This window comes from Amblyraja radiata, assembly GCF_010909765.2.
Source record: "Amblyraja radiata isolate CabotCenter1 chromosome 42 unlocalized genomic scaffold, sAmbRad1.1.pri SUPER_42_unloc_2, whole genome shotgun sequence".
Taxonomy (NCBI): Eukaryota; Metazoa; Chordata; class Chondrichthyes; order Rajiformes; family Rajidae; genus Amblyraja; species Amblyraja radiata.
In genome coordinates this window covers 2,511,894-2,533,084 of record NW_022630088.1, presented here as the reverse complement: position 1 = coordinate 2,533,084, position 21,191 = coordinate 2,511,894, and the positions used below count along the sequence as shown (strand labels likewise).

Below are 21,191 nucleotides of genomic sequence, written 5' to 3'. Positions count from 1 at the left end.
AAAGCATCCAAAATCATCAGCACTCCCCTTCCATCAATAGAATCACTCCATCACAAACGGTCTGTGTCAAGGGTGAAGAAAATCATCTCTGATCCCTCCCACCCAGCTCACCACATCTTCCACCTGCTGCCATCAGGAAGGCGCTACAGCTCACTGCCCGCCAAGACATCTCGATTTAAAAACAGTTTTTACCCACACGCAATCCGAATTCTGAACACACTATGATAACAGCACATATCCTCCCCATGCATGTACTGTATATTGTATGATGTTGTGTTTTATGTTATGTTTGACGGGAATCAGCCTACCTTGTAACATCCTGTACTGAACCTGAATTCCACCAGCTTGACTGTGTGGTCATTAAATAATCTAATCTAAAATCTAATCTAAATCTATTGCGCTTTATGGTAGTGCATTGTACCATATGGTACATTGCACTTTTAACTTTTGAACTTTTTATAATGCATTTTTAATTTTGCTTTTATTTTCTTTTAATTCTTCTATTTTATTTCATTTTATTATTTCATTTTATTGTATGACATGTTTTTATGTGAAGCACTTTGAGTCTGCCTCGTGTATGAAATAAAGTTGCCTTGCCTTGCCTTGCCTAGTGAAGTATGGGGTCCGCTCAGTCACCATAGTTATAGTAAATGGGAAAAACATACAACGGAGGCCATGCATGCGGAATTTTGTCAGAACACCCTCCGTATCCAAAGGAAAACACCAACAAACGCATGTAGGGCGGAACTAGGCCGATACCCACTGATAATAAATATCCAGAAAAGAGCACTAAATTTTTGGAATCACCTTAAATCTGGCCCCCCAGATACCCTCCAGTTTAAAGCCCTTCAAACACAAGACGGGAGCCCAGAAAAGAGTTCCCTGTGTCAGTTGGTACTGAGACTAACTATCCCTATTCAGTTAAACCCAATTCAGTTAAACCCTGACCGGCCTCAGATCAATACTGACCCCCAATCACAAATTAGAGTGAACCAAATTATCAAACAATGTAAAGAAATGTACTTGGAACATTGGGATAAAGAAACCAAAAGCCAAAGCAGATTAGAATGTTACCGTGCCCTAAAAAGAGATTATAAATTGTCAGACTATCTCTCAACTGTTAGAGACATAAAGCAGAGACAGACCCTCACCAAATACAGGTTAAGTGACCACTATTTGGCAGTTGAAAAAGGAAGACAGAAGAGATTATGGCAACCAAGAGAAAACAGAATATGCGGCCACTGTTTGACAGATGAGGTTGAAACAGAGGTGCACTTCCTCCTAAAATGCAATAAATTTGACAAAACAAGGAAAACATACTTTGACAAACTCAGTGTGTCAACCCCTGATTTTAAAGAACTAGATGATACATCAAAACTAAGAATAATCCTTGGCGAAGGAAATACGGCACATCTTGGTGCACAATACGTAACAGCATGCCTGAGAGACGGTGAATGACCAACATGCACATATGTACGCACACACTAATCGACATTAACTAACACTAAGAAATTAATATTGAATTGCTAAACTTGCTATTGTGTTGTACTGCTTACAGCTGCAAGAACGTGTAGCAAGCAATAAAGGGCTATCGGCCTATTGCAAGTTTATGTACAGGGACATATCTATCCATGCACGGTATACTTGTATTTATACTTATGCATTTCAAATATGTATGTCATGTTTTATACTTCGGCAATATAACAATGTTTTTTTATCATGCCAATAAAGTTTTTTAATTGAACTAAATTGAATTGAGAGACAGACAGAGACAGACAGAGAGACAGAGAGAGACAGACAGAGAGACAGACAGAGAGAGACAGACAGAGAGAGAGACAGAGAGAGAGAGAGACAGAGAGAGAGAGACAGAGAGAGAGAGAGACAGAGAGAGAGAGAGAGAGAGACAGAGAGACAGAGATAGACACAGAGAGAGACACAGAGAGAGACAGACAGAGAGAGAGACAGAGAGAGAGACAGAGAGAGAGACAGAGACAGAGAGAGAGAGAGAGAGAGAGAGAGAGAGAGAGAGAGAGAGAGACAGAGAGAGGGAGACAGAGACATAGGGAGACAGAGACAGAGGGAGACAGAGACAGAGGGAGACAGAGACAGAGGGAGACAGAGACAGAGGGAGAGATGGATAGAGAGAGAGGGGGGGAGAGAGAGCGAGAGAGAGACAGGAAGAGGGAGACAGAGAGTGAGAGAGCGAGTGAGAGAGAGATAGAGAGCTTTCCTATGGCTGCTCCGACCTCTCTGAGCTGCACTCAGCCCACGAATACACCATTAGTGGAAACCCCTTCTGCTACAGAGCTTGCCCCAGGTACACAGTCAACAGGCAACCCTCACCCAACCTCCTGCCCCCCAGTCTGAAGAGCAAAACCCCCAGGTAGTCCTACTGACTGATTCCAATGGGAAGTTTCTAGATCCCCAGAGGCTGTTCCCAGGTCACCAGGTATTAGTTAAAAGGTGCAGCACCACAGACCATGCAATGGGGGTCCTGAGCAAAGACACCATCGGGAGCCCTCAAAACCTTGTGATCCATACAGGCACGAATGACTTGCGCACCTTACGCCATCGTACTGCTGGGGCAATAACGAGGATGGCAGAAAAGGCCAGCAAGGATGTCCCTGAATCGAGGATTGTGATCTCTACCCTGCTGCCCAGGAAGGATACCCCACCCCATGTGATTCACGATACCAACATGGAGATCAGCAGAGGATGTGCCGCCCTTCCTAATGTCCAATTGGCCCACCACCCGACCATCGGTATATGGAACCTCCATGATGGAATACATCTAAACAGACAGGGGGTGAGGGTCTTTGCAAAGAACCTCAAATATACTGCCCTGGGACGTAACCTTCCCACCCCCTCGATCAATGTCAAGTCAAGTCAAGTCACATTTATTTATATAGCACATTTAAAAAACAACTCTTGTTTGTCAAAGTGCTTTACATTTGTTATAAGAATAGTATAGACAAACAAACTACATACATCTATCTATCTATATTACTAAAACTCTGTTCTTGACCGGTTTTGGCGATCTGTGCTGCGATTTCCGAGAGAACGCCGCCACCTACGGCCGTCATTTTTGGCCACCTCGCTCAGAGCCCCCCTCCGCCACATGTGTGCCGAGGATTTTTCCCGTTGATTAAAAATGACAGATATGTTAATGTTTTTACAAAATTCCCCATTCTCTCTGCTGCCCCCGCTGGCGGCAGGGGGTAGGGACTATAAAACCAGGAAGTGGTGTGCCTCAATTAATCTCTGCAAGCTGGAGCTCTGTCAATTAGTCTCTGTCACTCTGAGCTCTGAATGACATTGAACAAATGTCTACAACACTGTGAGTACCCTTAATTTGGTTTGAAAATGAAAATATAGAGTTTGATGTAAAAAAGCACTGCCTGCAAATGGTTGTTTGGTTTGGTTGAGTAAAAAAGGCACTCTCTCTCTCTCTCTCCCTTCCTCTCTCTCCCCACCTGTCTCTCCCTATCCCTCTCTCTTTCTCTCTCCCCCCCTCTCCTCTCCTCACTCCCCCCCCTCTCCTCTCTCCCCCCCTCTCCTCACTCCCCCCTCTCCTCTCCCCCCTCGCTCCTCCCCCCCATCTTCTCCTCTCCCCCCCATCTCCTCTCACCCTCTCTCCTCTCCCCCCTCCCCACCTCTCTCTCCCCTCTTTTTATCCCCCTCCTCCCCTCCCCCACCGTCACTCCCCTAAACCCCCCTCCCCTCCACACACCCCTACTCCCTTCCCTCCACCCTCCCTCCCCCTCCCTGCTCCCCACCTCTCCCCCTCCCCTCATCTCACCCCCCTCTCAGCACACTCTCTCCCCACTTTCTCCTCCCCCCCTCCCCCCTCCTCCCCTCCCCTCCACACCCCCTACCCTCTCCCTCCCTCCCCTCCCCCTCCCTGCTCCCCACCTCACCCCTCTCAGCACCCCCTCTCTCTCCCCCTCACTCTCACCCTCTCTCTCTCCTCCCCTTCTCCCCCACCTTTCCCCCCTCACCCACCCACCCTCCCTCTTCTCCTCCTCTCCACCCCCTATCCCTCTTGCCCCTCTCTCTGTGTCTCTGTCTCTCTCTCTGTCTCTGCCCCTTCTCTCTCTGCCCTCACTCTCTACCCCCCCCCTCCCCCCCTCTCTAGATGCCAGATGTGACTGCAAGTTGGGGGCTATGCGTCAGTAGATAGGGTGGTTATGGGGTAAAAGGAGCAAATTAATAATATTAATATAATATCAAGGGGGGGTAATTAGCGTGAGTGCGGGGGGGGGGGGGGGGGGAGGGGTGATAGTTAGTGTGTGACGCTGCATGCCGCCTCCCCCCCCACAATCGCACGTTGGGGGAACAGACCCAACCGGTCTGCACTTGGTCTAGTATATATATATATAACCCTCGCTCAGTGGACGTCAGGAAAGGCTTGGGAATATAGATAAGATTTTAGTCTTGACTTAAAGGAGTCGATGGAGGGGGCAGTTCTGATGGGAAGGGGGATGCTGTTCCACAGTCTAGGAGCTGCAACCGCAAAGGCGCGGTCGTCCCTGAGCTTATGCCTAGACCGCGGGATATTCAGCAGCCCCAAGTCGGCCGATCTGAGGGACCTGGAGGTGGAGTGGTGGGTGAGAAGACTTTTAATGTAGGAGGGGGAAAGCCCATTGAGGGCTTTGTAGACATAGAGGAGGGTCTTGAAATGTATACGGAACCGCACAGGGAGCCAGTGGAGAGAGGCCAGGATCGGGGTGATGTGGTCCCTTTTTCGGGTGCCTGTCAGGAGTCTCGCTGCGGCGTTTTGGACCAGTTGCAGGCGGGATAGGGAAGATTGGCTGATGCCAGTGTAAAGAGAGTTGCAGTAATCTAGGTGGGAGGAGATAAATGTGTGGATGATCTTTTTGAGGTCATCAAAGTGGAGTAATTGTTTTATTTTAGCTATTGTCCGAAGCTGAAAGAAGCTAGCTTTTACTACGGCATTGACTTGTTTGTCAAATTTCAGTGCTGTGTCAAATATCACGCCGAGATTTACCCTGCACCTTCCCCCATTTACCCTGCACCTTCCTCCATTTACCCTGCACCTTCCCCCATTCATCCTGTAGTGATTTCCCATTCATCCTGCACAGACCCTCCGATCCACACTGTACTGACCCCCCCCCCATTCATCCTGCGCTGATCTCCCCCCCCCCCCCATCCATCCTGTACTGATCCTCCCATTCAAGAAGAATGGGGGGAACAGTCTGAAGAAGGGTCTCGAGCCGAAACGTTGCCTATTTCCTTCGCTCCATAGATGCTGCCTCACCCGCTGAGTTTCTCCAGCACTTTTATTTACCCCCATCCATCCCGTACTGAACCCCCCCATTCAACACCACTGACATCCCCCGTGCTCTCCCCTCACAATTTTACCTACTCCAACCAACACGTACTAATTCACCTGCCTCAATCCATCCATTCTGCACCGACTGCCTTCTAACCACCCCCCCCGCCATCTACCCACCTCGCACTGATTCACACACACCCCCTTCCCTGACCCTATTGTCCTGGAAATGTCTTCAGAGCGAATATTGACTATGTTTGATAACGGAATGCAATCAAATGTGTTTTAATTCCCAATGTTATTATTTGTTTTAATCCATAAAGATGGATTAATTAAATTGTGAACACGTGAAACATTAAAACCGCAGTGTTCGATTGTCACTGCTACCGTTGACACGTTATTACAGAATTCATTTTAACGGCTCTTAATATGGAGTATCAGCACTGTAGTTATTTAATGAGCAACATTCACAACTATACGTATGCATATATGTTACCATGGTCCAGGAATTATTGACACAGGTTGATCATTCGCTGAATAATCCAACCACATTTTTGTTTGGAAGTGGAAAGAACTAATAGAAATTGCATTAATTGCAATGTGTAAAAAGAGTTGAGATACTGTCTTATAATTTTGCTGCATGTCATTGTGGGGATATCATGTCTTGATTGGTGAATGTTTAGTTTGTGACTTTATTTGAAGCAGAAATAATATGTGAATGCTTCATTGAGTATAATTCCGACTGGTAACTAAGCGCTTAGTCCGAGCACATTATCGCATGCATCATGCAAGCCATCTTAAATGACCACCTAAACTGTCATTTGGCAACCTAAAAAGCTGGCAGGGTTGCCCGGCTGGCAACAGGGAAAATAAGTTAAGCGAGAGCCCTGTTGAGTCCGAGGGGCCAAGAAGGATGACCTCAGACTTACTCTCATTTAGTTGGAGGAAGTTCTGGGCCATCCAGCACTTTATATACTCGAGGCAGCGGGAAAGGTTAAGTAGATTTGATTGGTTTTTGGGCTTCAGGGGGAGATAGAGTTGTGTATCGTCTGCGGGAACCCAAGAGGCCAATCTGGACTCCCTTCCCCCCACCATGTCAGGACCACCCGCCAAACGGCGAGGAGACAGAACAGCCCAGCCAGGGCCGCCATTGCCCCCAGCTCATCACTCCAGCCACAGCCGCAGATCACCTCGGAGATGGGTCAGATCAGGCAGCTGCTGCTCACCCTATGTTCCCACCTCCTATGGTAATAAAGGAGACAAATATATAAACAGTCCCTTCCGAGTGACTGATAAAAACAGCATATGATTGCACTGAATTAGTACAGTGGATATTGTTGATATTGATATTAATACTGTTGATATTGATTATTAATATAGTTATAATTACTAGGTGGCAGTATGAGTCTGCCTTACCATGGCATACAAAACTGTGCCTAACATTCCCCAATTATAGAAAAAACTAGTGTTTTCGCACCTGTCCCACAAAATAGGTTTTATTTTAACTAAAAAAGAAAAGAATATAAATAAAAAATAAATGAGTTCATTCCATATAGGCATATCCAGGGTCTCTACTCTTCAATCTTCGGGATGAAGACTGCGAACCCTGAGTTCCTAAAGTCTATAGAAGTCTATAGACTGATATAATGATATTAACAGAAACATGGTACCGAAAGGATACGTTCATTCACTGTCCCTCAGGGTACCATGAAGTCATGGTGCCCTCAGTAAAAACGGCTGATATACATAAGGGCAGAACCTCTGGGGGGTCTTGGTGTGGTACAAAGAAGAACTAGACAGTCACATTACATCAATAAAACAGGGGAAATCAGATATATATGGTTGAAACTAGATTAAAAAATTGGAATAACTGGAAAAGATACATATCTATGTGCCCCAATAAATTCGCCATATTTTGAAGAGGATATATTTGAAACTCTCCACATGGAAATCAATCATTTCCAGGCCCAGGGAAATGTGCTACTATGTGGAGACCTGAATGCAAGGACCGGATGTGAACCCGATTCCATAGACCCACAGGGCAACAACCATGTGTTCGGTCAAACCCCATTGTATGTCACACCAACTATCATTAACCAGAACAACCTTGACTGTGAAATAAATAAAAGCGGCGGAGAGGTAGTGCATCTCTGTCGAGCCTTGGGCCCGTACATAGTTAATGGTAGGCACAGAGGGGACTCGCTGGGAAGGATTACATATTCCTCAGCTCTTGGGTCTAGTGTGGTAGACTACGCAATTACTGACATAATAATAATAATAATAATACATTTTATTTATGGGCGCCTTTCAAGAGTCTCAAGGACACCTTACAAAAATTGAGCATGTAGAGGAAAAACATGTAAGGGGAATGAAATAAATAGTAGAGACATGACTAGTACACAAAGTAAAGACAGAATTCAATACAAAACACAATATGAGGCAATTAATGCACAGATGAAAAGGGACGGGGACGTGGGGCTAAGGATAGGCAGAGGTGAAGAGATGGGTCTTGAGGCGGGACTGGAAGATGGTGAGGGACACGGAATTGCGGATCAGTTGGGGGAGGGAGTTCCAGAGCCTGGGAGCTGCCCTGGAGAAGGCTCTGTCCCCAAAACTGCGGAGGTTGGACGTGGATGGAGAGGAGACCGGCTGATGTGGATCTGAGGGACCGTGAGGGTTGATAGGGGGAGAGGAGGTCATTGAGATATGGGGGGGGCCAGATGGTGGAGGGCTTTGTAGGTGAGGACCAGGATTTTGTAGGTGATCCGGTGGGAGATGGGAAGCCAGTGAAGTTTTTTGAGGACTGGAGTGATGTGATGCCAGGATTTGGTGTGGGTGATGAGTCGGGCGGCTGCGTTCTGGACCAGTTGGAGTCGGTTGATGTAGGTGGAGCTGATGCCAAGGAGAAGTGAGTTGCAATAGTCCAGTCGGGAGGAGATGAAGGCATGGATGAGTCTTTCAGCAGCAGGCGGTGTGAGAGAGGCCTGCATAGACCCCTGCATTCACTTATAGGCAGCAGTCCCCTCTTTCAGACCATAGTCAAATCAACGTGTGCCTAAAATTTCCTGTTCAAACTAAAGACGTAAAAAAGGAACCCAATAAGCTGTATAAACTAAATCAGACTTACAGATGGGCTTCAGATAGTGGAGATAAATTCATCATGGCCCTGAACTCACCTGATCTCACAAATAAAATATTGAAATTCAAATTCATATGAGACTACTAGAGTGTAAATATGGCTATAAATGACATTAATGTGATCTTTCACAAGGCAGCTATCAAAGCTGACGTTGTGAAACAGAAGGGAAAAATGATCAAAAACCACAACCATGAAAAATGGTTCGACCACGAGTGTAATAGTGTCAGAAAAGATCATCAACCAAACAATCCAGACTTATGGATTAGATATAATGAAACTCTTAAAAGGTATAAACACACTATTAGGAACAAAACACAAAATTACACTCACAAAGGACTTGACGAAATTGAAAATTCCATAAATCAAAACCAATTTTGGGATATGTGGAATAACCTGGGCACAACAAAACTACAAACATTACCAATTCAAGACGGTGATATCTGGAGAGCTAATTTCAAAAATCTATATAAATACATCCCAATAAATAAAATAAACTAAAATTATTCTCATATCAAAGAAAAACTCCAAACTAGAAACAATAATTGAAGATTATCAAAACCCTCTTGATTTCCCAATTACTTTGGAAGAATTGACCATAAAAATAAAATCTCTTCAATCAAAGAAAGCCTGTGGTCCAGAGAGCATTAAAAATGAAATGCTCAAGTACAGCACTCCGGAGATGCAGGACATAGTGCTTAGGCTGTTCAACATCATACTACGTTCAGTTTATTTCCCTGATATTTGGTGTCAAGGGCTTATTTTACCCATTTATAAGAGCGGAAACAAATTAGACCCAAATAATTATCGTAGCATCTATGTCAGTTGCTGCCTAGGGAAGTTATTCTGCAGTATCATCAATAACAGAATGCAGGATTTCCTTAACAAATACAACATTCTCAGTAAAAAACAAATTGGCTTCCTTCCAAAACACCGTACCGCTGACCACATTTATACCCTCCACACTCTCATTGAAAAACATGTATACCAAGTGAAAAATGGGAAAATATTTGCCTGTTTTATTGACTTTGAGAAAGCATTTGACTCTGTTTGGCATGAAGGGCTCCTCGGTTGTGGTATAGGAGGAAAGGTATATGACCTTATCAAATCAATGTATCTGACTAATAAATGTGGCATTAAAATTGGGGACAAACGCACTGATCTCTTCGCCCAGAGAAGAGGCGTCTGGCAAGGCTGCAATCTGAGCCCGACACTCTGTCTTCTGGGCGGAGAGGTAAAATCCCTGTTTTATGCGGATGACTTGGTTCTGCTGTCCCCCACAAAACAGGGACTGCAGCAATAGTTGAACCTACTTGATGAGTACTGCCAAAATTGGGCCTTGGCAGTAAATCTAAAGAAAACCAACATCATGATTTTTCAGAAAAGACCCAGATGTCAGGAAGATAAATACAAATTTACTCTCAATGGTATTATTATCGAACACACTCGAACACATACTTACCTTGGTCTATCTGTTGCAGCATCAGGGAGCTTCAATATGGCAGTGGATGCACTAAAAGAGAAAGTTCGAAGAGCTCTGTATGCAATAAAAAGAAGATTCTACAACATCCAAATTCCAATTAAAATCTGGCTTTAAATATTTGACAGTGTAATCCAGCCTATTGCGCTTTATGGTAGTGAAGTATGGTGACTCAGTCACCATAGTTATAATAAATGGGAAAAACATACATGTTTTGTCGGAACATCCTCTGTATCCAAAGGAAAAGACCAACAAACACATGTAGGGCGGAATTAGGCCGATACCCACTGATAATAAATATCCAGAAAAGAGCACTAAATTTTTGGAATCACCTTAAATCTAGCCCCCCAGATACCCTCCAGTTTAAAGCCCTTAAAACACAAGAGGGGAGCCCAGAAAAGAGTTTGTTGTGTCAGTTGGTACTGAGACTAACTACCCCTATTCAGTTGAACCATATCCAGTTAAATCCTCACAAGCCTCAGATCAACACTGATCCCCAATCACCAGTTAGAGTGAACCAAATCATCAAACAATGTAAAGAAATGTATTTGGAACATTGGGATAAAGAAACCAAAAGCCAAAGCAGATTAGAATGTTACTGTGCCCTAAAAAGAGATTATAAATTGTCAGGCTATCTCTCAACTGTTAGAGACATAAAGCAGAGACAGACCCTCACCAAATACAGGTTAAGTGACCACTATTTGGCAGTTGAAAAAGGAAGACAGTAGAGATTCTGGCAACCAAGAGAAAACAGAATATGGGGGGAGAGGGGGAGAGAGAGGGAGAGAGATGGATATACAGTGCATTGAGAAAGTATTCAGACCCCTTCACAATTTTTTTTACATTACAGCCTTATTCTAAAATTGGTTTGTCTTTTCTGTTCATCATCAATCTACGCATAAAACCTCATAATATAAAAGCAACCACAGGTCTTTAGTCATTCTTGCCAAATAATTTAAAATAAATTACTGAAATATCACATTGACGTAAGTATTCAGACCCTTTGCTGTGACTCTCAAAATTGAGCTTTGGTGCATCGTGTTTCCATTGATTATCCTTGAGATGTTTCTACAACTTGATAGGAGTCTACAAGTGGTAAATTAAATTGATTGTACATGATTTGGAAAGGCACACACCTGTCTATATAAGGTCCCACCGTTGACAGTGCATGTCAGAGCAAAAAACAAGCCATGAAGACGAAGGAATTGTCTGTAGACCTCCGAGACAGGATTGTGTTGAGACACAGATCTGGGGGAAACATTTTTTGGAGCATTGCAGGTCCTGAAGAGCACAGTGGCCTCCGTCATTCTTAAATAGAACTTTGAAACCACCAGGACTCTTCATAAAGCCTGGCCGCCTGGCCAAACTGAGCAATCGGGGGAGAAGGGCCTTTGTCCTTGAGACTCTTGAAAGGCGCCCATAAATAAACATTTAAATTTATTAGGATAGAGACTTACTAACATATTCAGGGAGATGACCAAGAACCCGATGGTCACTCTGACAGAGCTCCAGAGTTCCTCTGTGGAGATGGGAGAAACTTCCAGAAGGACAACTATATTTGCAGCACTCCACCAATCAGGCCTTTATTGTAGAGTGGCCAGACAGAAGCCACTCCTCAGTTAAAGGCACATGACAGCCCGCTTGGAGTTTGCCAAAAGGCACCTAAACAAGATTCCCTGGCCTGATGAAACCAAGATTGAACTCTTTGGCCTGAATGCCGAGTGTCACGTCTGGAGGAAACCAGGCACCGCTCAACACCTGGCGAATACCATATCTACGGTGAAGCATTGTGGTGGCAGCATCATGCTGTAGGGATGTTTTTCAGCAGTTGGAACTGGGAGACCAGTCAGGATCGAGGTAAAGATGAACGGAGAAAAGTATAGAGATCCTTGATGAAAACCTGCTCCAGAGTGTTCAGGACCTCGGACTGGGGCAGACGTTCACCTTCCAACAGGACAACGACCTAAAGCTGACGTCCAAGACAACGCAAGAGTGGCTTTGTGACAAGTCTGTGAATGTCCGTAAGTGGCCCGGCCAGAGCCCGGACTTGAACCCGATCGAACATCTCTGGAGGGATCTGAAAATAGCTGTGCATCGACACTCCCCATCCAACCTGACAGAGCTTGAGAGGATCTGCAGAGAAGAATGGGATAAATTACCCAAATACAGGTGTGCCAAGCTTGTAGCGTGATACCCAAGAAGACTTGAGGTTGTAATCACTGCCAAAGGTGCCTCAATGAAGTGCTGAGTAAAGGGTCTGAATACTTATGTAAATGTGATATTTCAGTTATTTATTTTTAATTATTTTGCAAAAATTTCTAAACACCTGTTTTCACTTTTTTATTGTGGACATTTTAGAATAAGGCTGTAACGTAACAAAATGCGGAAAAAGTGAAGGGGTCTGAATACTTTCTGAATGCACTGTAGATAGAGACAGAGAGACAGAGATATAGAGACAGAGAGGGAGACAGAGAGAGACATATGAGGTTGAAACAGAGGTGCACTTCCTCCTAAAATGCAAAAAAATTGACAACACAAGGAAAGCATACTTTGACAAACTCAGTGTGGCAACCCCTGATTTTAAAGAACTAGATGATACGTCAAAACTAAGAATGATCCTTGGTGAAGGAAATACGGCACATCTTGGTGCACAATACGTAACAGCATGCCATAACCTGAGAGACGGTGAATGACCAACATGCACATATGTACGCACACACTATTCGACATTAACTAACAGTAAGAAATTAATAATGAATTGCTAAACTTGTTATTGTGTTTTACTGCTTACAGCTGCAAGAACATGTAGCAATCAATAAAGGGCTATGGGCCTATTGCGAGTTTATGTACAGGGACATATCTATCCATGCACTGTATAGAGAGAAATAGAGATAGAGAGACAGAGAGAGAGACAGAGAGAGGGACAGAGGGAGGGGAGGAACAGAGAGGGAGACAGAGGGTGGGATGGATATAGATAGACAGAGAGATAGAGACACAGAGAGACAGAGACAGACAGAGAGTAGGTATGTTACAAAACTTACCTTCAGCGGCGCTGTCATTCTGTCACTGGCCGTGTGCGCGATTTTGGCGCGTTTGAGGAGGGGGGCGGGGTTAAAACGGGGTTGTTTCCCGACCCTGGTCCTGAATTCTCCCAGTTTTGCTAGCCCTTGCTGTCTCCTCCCCTTCCTTAACCCTCGAGCTGTCTCCTCCCATCCCCCCGCCATCGGGCTCCTCCTCCTCCCTTTTTCCTTCCTTCTCCCCCCCACCCCCCATCAGTCTGAAGAAGGGTTTCGACCCGAAACGTCGCCTATTTCCTTCGCTCCATAGATGCTGCTGCACCCGCTGAGTTTCTCCAGCATTTTTGTGTACCTCCTGAATTATATTTGTTGGAGTGCAAGATTTTGCTAAAGAATCGTTCCCAAGCCGTTCTGTGTGTTTTAAAAAAAAATTCACCCGACAAGTTAATCGCTGGAATGATTTTAAAAGCAGCTTCTGAAGCCGTCAATGCCGACAACTGGGACGGATTTTATGGAGGACCAGGTAAAAGAAAGCAGTTTATTTTTATGTATAAAAGTGTTTCTTAAGATGTATTTAATCCACATTTTAAGTTGCGAAACGGTGAAGAATGGCAGTGTTTTTGCTGCAGATATGGGGGTATAAATTCACCGCAACCTCAACGTTCTAAATGGTCCCGTTCCAGAAAATCCCACTCGCAAGCTGATTTAAATGGCCATTAATTTACAGGTATTAAACATTAAATTCCTTCCATTTGGCCTATAAACCCATGACAATGAGATTTAAAAATTATGTTATATTCTGAATTCTTGTGTGAATGTTATTTGGACACTTAGGCTATTTAAAAATGTTAATCTATTCTTAAGAAATGGATAGATGTTTAGATCTAGTAATTGAATTTTGTAATTAGCTACAATTAGGTAACTAACTAATATGCTTTAATTTCAAGTCATCTAAGTAAGATTGTTTCATATTTGTTTCAGAATGCTTCAATCTATAATAACTGAACATTTTTTTCAGTTCTCTTAATTTTTAATAAAGTTATGGGGTTTTGACTGTCCTCGATCACAGCTTTTGTGTTAAGTCAATGGAAAAGCAATAGGGAACAAGATGCCAATTCCCCAGTATGCAAATGGGCTTAACTTTTTTTAATACTGAAGATATGAAAGTGAATTAGGTGTCAAATTAAACTTCTTTTTATGCTTTATCTGATGGGATAAATTAAAGACTTGTTAAAGATTTTTTAAATTTCAAAATTTTGTAACATCGCTACAGAGAGAGAGAGATAGAGACAGGGAGAGAGACGGTGAGATAGAGTGAGAGATAGAGAGAGATTGATGGTCGTGTTGCGGCGGCGGCGGCGGGACCCGGCGCAGACCCGACCCCAGGCCCCAGGCCCGGCTCCCCGAGCTCCGCCAACCCCAGGCCCAGTCACTGTCTCCCGGGTGCGAGGCCGCGGCCTGGACCCCCCGGCACCGAATCCCCAGCCAGCGCGCCCGCCCCGCCCGCCCTGATCCACCGGAGCCTCTCACCGCGTCCGGCCCGGCCCGGCCCATCCGGGTCCCCACTCACTCACTCACTCACTCGCGGCTCATCCGCCCGTTGCCCCGGAGACAGAGACAGAGAGAGAGAGAGAGAGAGAGACCGCGCGGGCAGGGGCTCAGCCCGGAAATGACGTCGCTGCCCCGGCCCGTTGCCCCGCAGATATGGGGGCGGCCTCAGCCCGGAAATGACGCCACGGCCAAGATGGAGTCGACCCGACCCGCACTGGACGGTGAGAGAAAGAGAAAGAAATGAAGGGATAGAGAGAGAGAGAGAGAGAGGGAGGGGAGAGTGTAGAGGGAGGGAGGGAGGGAGGGAGGGGGCGAGATAGAGTCTGGGGGTTGGAAAAGAGGTGAAGTGAGTAGCGGGGGAACAGCGAGCAAAGGGAGGAGGCAGGGATTCAAGGGGGAGTGGGTTTGGTACCGAGGGGGATGAATGGGGGGCAGGGAACTGGGGGGCGAGACAGAGGGATCAAGTGAGTCAAGGAAGGGGGTGGGGAGCCTGGTGGTGTTCACACTGTTTGGGGGTGGGGTGAAGGGGGAGGTAGCAAAGGGGGGTAAGGAGCAGGAGGCGGCAGCAGGGGTAAGGGACAGGGAACCACAGGGAGGAGGTACACAAAATTGCTGGGGAAACTCAGCGGGTGCAGCAGCATCTATGGAGCGAAGGAAATAGGCGACGTTTCGGGCCGAAACCCTTCTTCAGACTGATCAACTGAAACGTCATCAGTCTGAAGAAGGGTTTCGGCCCGAAACGTCGCCTATTTCCTTCGCTCCATAGATGCTGCTGCACCCGCTGAGTTTCCCCAGCAATTTTGTGTACCTTCGATATTCCAGCATCTGCAGTTCCCTTTTGAACAACCACAGGGAGGAGGTCACATTGTTTGGGGGTGGGGAGGATGTTGCAGTTTAGGAAGTCAAACCCGGGCAGGATATTCACTGAATGGCGGGGAGCTGGGGGAATGTGTGGAGCCGAGGGATCTAGGAGTGTGGGTACGAGTTGGGCCGAAGGGCCTCTTTCCAACGCTGTATCTCTATGACTCTGACAAAGTGCTGGAGTAACTCAGCAGGTCAGGCAGCATCTGTGGAGAAAAGGAATTTGTGACGTTTTGGGTCGACACCCTTCTTTGGTTTAGTTTAGTTTAGAGATGCAGCGCGGAAACAACAGGTCTTTCGTCACATGTAGTCTGCGCCGACCAGCGACCCCCCCAGTACACTAGCACTATCCTACGCTCATTGGGGACAATTTAGCAATATTGCAGAGCCCGATTAATCTACAACCCTGAACATCTTTGAAATGTTGGAGGAAGCTGGAGCACAAGGAGTAAAAACCCACGCAGGTCAAGGGGAGAACGTACAAACTCCACACAGACAGCACCCATAGTCAGGATCGAGCCTGGGTCTCTGGTGGTGAGGCAACAACTGTACCACTGTGCCAATGTGCCGGGCAGAATTATATAACAGTTTCTTCCGCCACAAACGCACCCAATATGTGTTAGTAATGTCCTGTTTGCCAGCTCGTTGACCCTCTGTGGTCCCCTCCTGCAGGGTTTAGGAGCCGTTGCTGTGGACGGAGAGATGGAGAAATGAGCGGCCATTGAAGGCGGCCAGGGTGCCGGTGAGCCACTCCCCCCTTCCTCCCATCTGCTTGGTGTGCAGGTTGAGGTTCAATGGAGGACCACATGACGCACAACAAGGAGAAGCGATATGAGTGCGACGTGTGTGGCAATGCCTGGCAGAGCCCGAGCGAGCTGGAGACCCACCGGCGGGTTCACACAGGAGAACGCCCCTTCGACTGCTCGGAGTGCGGCAAGAGCTTCACCCGCTACAGCAGCCTGCTGCGGCACAACCGCGTGCACTCCAGCGAAAGGCCCTTCACCTGCTCCGACTGCAGCAAGAGCTTCAAGGGGGCGAATGACTTGAAGATCCACCGGCGGGTGCACACCGGGGAGCGGCCCTACACGTGCGGCGACTGTGGCAAGGGCTTCTCCCTCTCCAACAGCCTGCTGGCGCACCAGTGCACCCACACCGGCGAGCACCCCTACACCTGCACCCAGTGCGGCAAGGGCTTCACCCAGTCCAACAACCTGCTGGTGCACCAACGCACCCACACCGGCGAGCGCCCCTACACCTGTGTCCAGTGTGGCAAGAGCTTCCCCCACTCCAGCAACCTGCTGAAGCACCAGCGCACCCACACCGGTGAGCGTCCCTACACCTGCGCACAGTGTGGCAAGGGCTTCACCTACTCCCACCACCTGTTGCAGCACCAGCGCACCCACACCGGCGAGCGCCCCTACACCTGTGCCCAGTGCGGCAAGGGCTTCAGCCACTCCAGCAACCTGCTGAAGCACCAGCGCACCCACATCGGTGAGCGCCCCAACACCAGTGTCTAGTGCGGCAAGGGCTTCACCAGCTCCAGCAGCCTGCTGAAGCACCAGCGCACCCACATTGGCGAGCGCCCCAACACCAGTGTCTAGTGCGGCAAGGGCTCCACCACTCCAGCAGCCTGCTCGAGCACCAGCGCACCCACACTGGCGAATGCCCCGACACCTGTACACAGTGCGTCAAGTGCTTCACGAAGTCCAACTGGTGCATCAGCGCACGCACATCGGGGAGCACCCCTACACCTGTACCCAGTGCGGCAAGGGCTTCCCCTGCTCCACCAAGCTGCTGTCCCACGAGCGGGTGCATGCCGGCGACCGTCCCATCCCCAGCCCGGTGTGTGGAGAGTACTTTGCCATGGGCTCGCACGCCCTATCTCACCAGCATGTGCACACCAGTGGCCAGCCCTACGACTGCCCGTACTGTGGTGAGAAGTTTGACAGCTCGCGGGGGTTGCGCCAGCACCGGCGGGCCCACACCGGCGAGCAGCTGCTCCCACTGTGACAAGAGAGAATGGGGGCTGCGGGAGCACCAGCGGACACACACCACAGAGAGACCATTGTGTGTGCTGAGTGTGGCAAGGGCTTCACCCGCATGTCCAGCCTTTGGCAGCACCGGCGTACCCACAGCGGTGAGCGTCCCTTCCCCTGCCCGTCCTGTGGTAAGGGTTTCACCCGCCTTGACCAGCTGCTGGAGCACCGGCAAGTCGACACCGGCCAGCGCCCCTTCACCTGCCCGCTCTGTGGCAAGGCCTTTGCCCGCTCCTCCAGCCTGCTGGCACACCGCCACGTGGATAGGCACTGTTCAGGAAAACACAAAATGCTGGAAGGAATGGGTAACGTTTCTGGTCGAGAACCTCCTCAGTCTCGACCCAAAACGTCACCCATTACTTCTCTGCAGAGATGCTGCCTGTTCCGCTGAATTACTTCAGCATTTTGTGTACTTTTCTTGTAAACTAGCATCTGCAGTTCCTTGTTTTTAAACAATTCTGGTTAACCATCTCTGCACCTTCCCCAAAGCCTCCACATCAGTCCTGTAATGGAGTGACCAGAACTGTATGCAATACTCCAAATACTACCTGATCAATGTCCCTTAAAGCTGCACATATACATTCCTCTCTCCTTATCTCACATCCTTTTATCTCCTTATTTTCTCTCGCCTCGGTCACCTACTTCACTCATCTGCTGATCACCCCCTCACCTGTTAACATAGTGTCAGTCTGAAGAAGGATCCCGACCTTAAACGTCAGTTATCCGTGTTCTCCACAGATGCTGCCTGACCCGCCGAGTTACTGCAGCACTCTGTGAAACGTCACCTATCCATGCTCTCCACAGATGCTGCCTGACCCGCTGAGTTACTGCAGCACTTTCTGTTAGAGGCACAGAGTGATACAGTGTGGAAACAGGACCTTCGGCCCAACGTGCCCACACTGACCAACATGTCCCGGCTACACTGGTCCCACCTGCCTGCATTTCGTCCATATCCCTCTAAACTTGGCCTATCCATGTACCTGTCCATAACTATTTCTTAAACGTTGGGATAGTTCCAGCCTCAACTACCTCTTCCGGCAGCTTGTTCCATACACCCACCACCCTCAGTTGAAAAGTTACACCTCAGATTCCGATTAAATCTATTCCTCTTCACCTTGAACCCATGTCATCTGGTCCTCGATTCCCTCACTATAGGCAAGAGATTCTGTGCATCTAACTAAATTGTGTTCTATGCAAGATTCCAGCATCTTCAGATGCTTGTGTTTCCCTCTCCTATATCCACCTATCACTTCTACAGAAGGGTCTCAACCTGAAACATCACCCATTCCTTCTCTCTAGAGATGCTGCCTGTCCCACTGAGTTACTCCAGCATTTTGTGTCCATCTATCACTTGCCAGGCTTTGTCCAGCCCCCATCTCTCTTTTCCAGCTTCCTCCCCCCACCCTCTCCAATCAGTCTGAAGAAGGGACCTGACTCAAAACGTCGTCTGTCCATTCTCTCCAAAGCGGTGGAGGAACTCAGTGGGTCAGGCTGCATCTGTCGAGGGAAGGGAATCTAAGGCGACCACTCCCATCTCTCCTTTCCAACTTTCTCCACCCCCACACCAAACAGTCTGAAGAAGGGTCCTGACCTAGAATGTTGCCTGTCCATGCTCTCCAGAGGTGCAAGTTACTCCAGGAGATTGTGTCTCTTTTTGTAAACCAGCATCTGCTGTTCCTTGTATCTAGACTAGGCATGCATTTCACCCCACACTTGCGCTCGGTCCGCCAAGGCCTGCTGGATCTCCAACCATTTTATCTTCCCTTCCCATTCCCACACTAGTCTGTCTGTCCTGGGCCTCCTCCATTGCCAGAGTGAGGTGACACGCAAACTGGAGGGACAGCACCTCAAAGCTTACAGCCCCATAACATGTACATTGAATTATCCAAATTAAACGGACATCCCCACCCCCACGCGGGCTATTTCTTCGTCATTCCTTTGTCTTTTTCTCGCTGGCGAAAGGCGTCAGGATTAATCCGGAGTCCCGCTTCCAGTATTTTAAGTATGTTTTCAAAGTATGCTTTAGTGTCTCTAGGTTTGTTTTACATGGGGTGTGGGGGGAGGGATTGGGGGAAACCTTTTTTCAGTCACTTACCTCGACGGAGATAATAATAATAATAATACATTTTATTTGTGGGCGCCTTTCAAAAGTCTCAAGGACACCTTACAGAAATTAACAAGAGTAAAAAAACATATAATCGGAATAAAATAAATAATAAAGACATCACCAATACACAAATTAAAGACAGAATTCGATCCAAAGACAAAAAATCAAAAACACAATGTGAAGAGAGAGCAGCGGCAGCCAAACCGCGCCAGCGTACACTCTCCCTTCCGACAGCCATCTTGGACACAAACTAAAATATTCACTTACACACACGGATTTTTCTCCTTTGCCGAGTACCGCCCGTGAGGAGCTCCAACCTCGGGGCCTGTGGACTTTAACAGCGTGAAGCCTGCGGTCGCCGGTAAGAAGAGGCCGACTCGGGAGCTCCATGCTGCAGTGTCTTCCAATCCTTCCCGATGCCGAAGTTTCCGTTATCCCAACGCGAGGGCTTCGGACATTGGACCGGCAGCGGAGACTGCGGAGGGTTCAACAGCCCCGACCATGGGTGAACAAACGAGAAAGATGATTGAACTTTATTACCTTCCATCACAGTGAGGAATGTGGATTCCGCTGTGGTGGATGTTTCTGTTAATGTGGATGTGGCTGTGTGTCTTGTTGCTTTTTGCTTAGTATGGCTGTATGGTAACTCAAATATCACTGTACTGTATTGGCACGTGTGACAATAAATTTGAACTTGGTAAGCTTTCCTCTACATCTGTATCTATCTATCTCCATAATTAAAAAAACTCTGATCTTCGATCTGTGTGTATTTATTTATTTGTTTGTGTATTCTCGAAAAAACAATGCGCTAATGATCCCCTCTACCCCCCTCTCTCTCCCCCCCCCTTCCCATCTCTGTCTCTGCCGCTCTCTCTCTGCCCCTCTCTCTATGTCTCCGCCTCTCTCTATGCCCCCTCTCTCTGACTCCTCTCCCTCTCTAGACGCACCTGTGAGTTGGGGGCCCTTCGCCCTGGGGTCTCTTCCCCCCGACCTCTCTTTCCCCGGCCTCTCTTTCCCCGGACTCTCTTCCTCCCCCTCTCTCTCCCCTCCTCTCTGCTCTCTCCGTTTTCACCCCCACCTCTCTCACCCACCTCCTCTCTCTCCCCCCTTCTCTCTCTCCCCCCTTCTCTCTCTCCCCCTTCTCTCTCTCTCCCTTTCTCTCTCTCCCCTTCTCTCTCCCCCTCTTCTCTCTCCCTCTCTTCTCTCTCCCTGCCCTCCTCTCTCTCACCCAGCCTCTCTTACTCCCCACTCTCTCCCCCACTTTCCCCCTTCTTCCCCCCCCTCCTATTCTCTCTCCGCGACGTTCTGTCTGCCCCTCTCTCTCCGCCCCTCTCTTTCTCTCTGCCCTTCTCTGTCTCTGCCCCCTCTCTATTCCTCCCACCTCTCCATCTCTAGACACGCCTATGAGTTGGGAGTAAGCGTAAGTGGATAGGGCAGGGATGGCGTAAAAGGAGCCAATGAATAATATTAATTTAATATCAAGGGGGATGGTTTGTGTGTGTGTGGGGGGAGGTGGTTAGTATGTGTGACACCACAGGCCACTCCACCTCCCCCCCCACATCCGTTGAGGGGACGGGACCCAACGGGTCCCACTTAGTCTAATCTTATCTCCTCCCTCAAAATTTGCAAAATCGAACCAATTTTTACATATTCCCGGAGGGTTTTTCCTCCTCTTAATGTTTCTAATATTAGAACAGCCGGTTCAACCTT

General features: G+C 47.7%; 1 pseudogene; it reads left to right on the top strand.

Annotated features, from left to right (window-relative positions):
* LOC116969029 overlaps positions 1-16,967 on the top strand; it is a 65,083-nt pseudogene extending 48,116 nt beyond the window's left edge.
* The last annotated feature ends 4,224 nt before the right edge of the window (positions 16,968-21,191 follow it).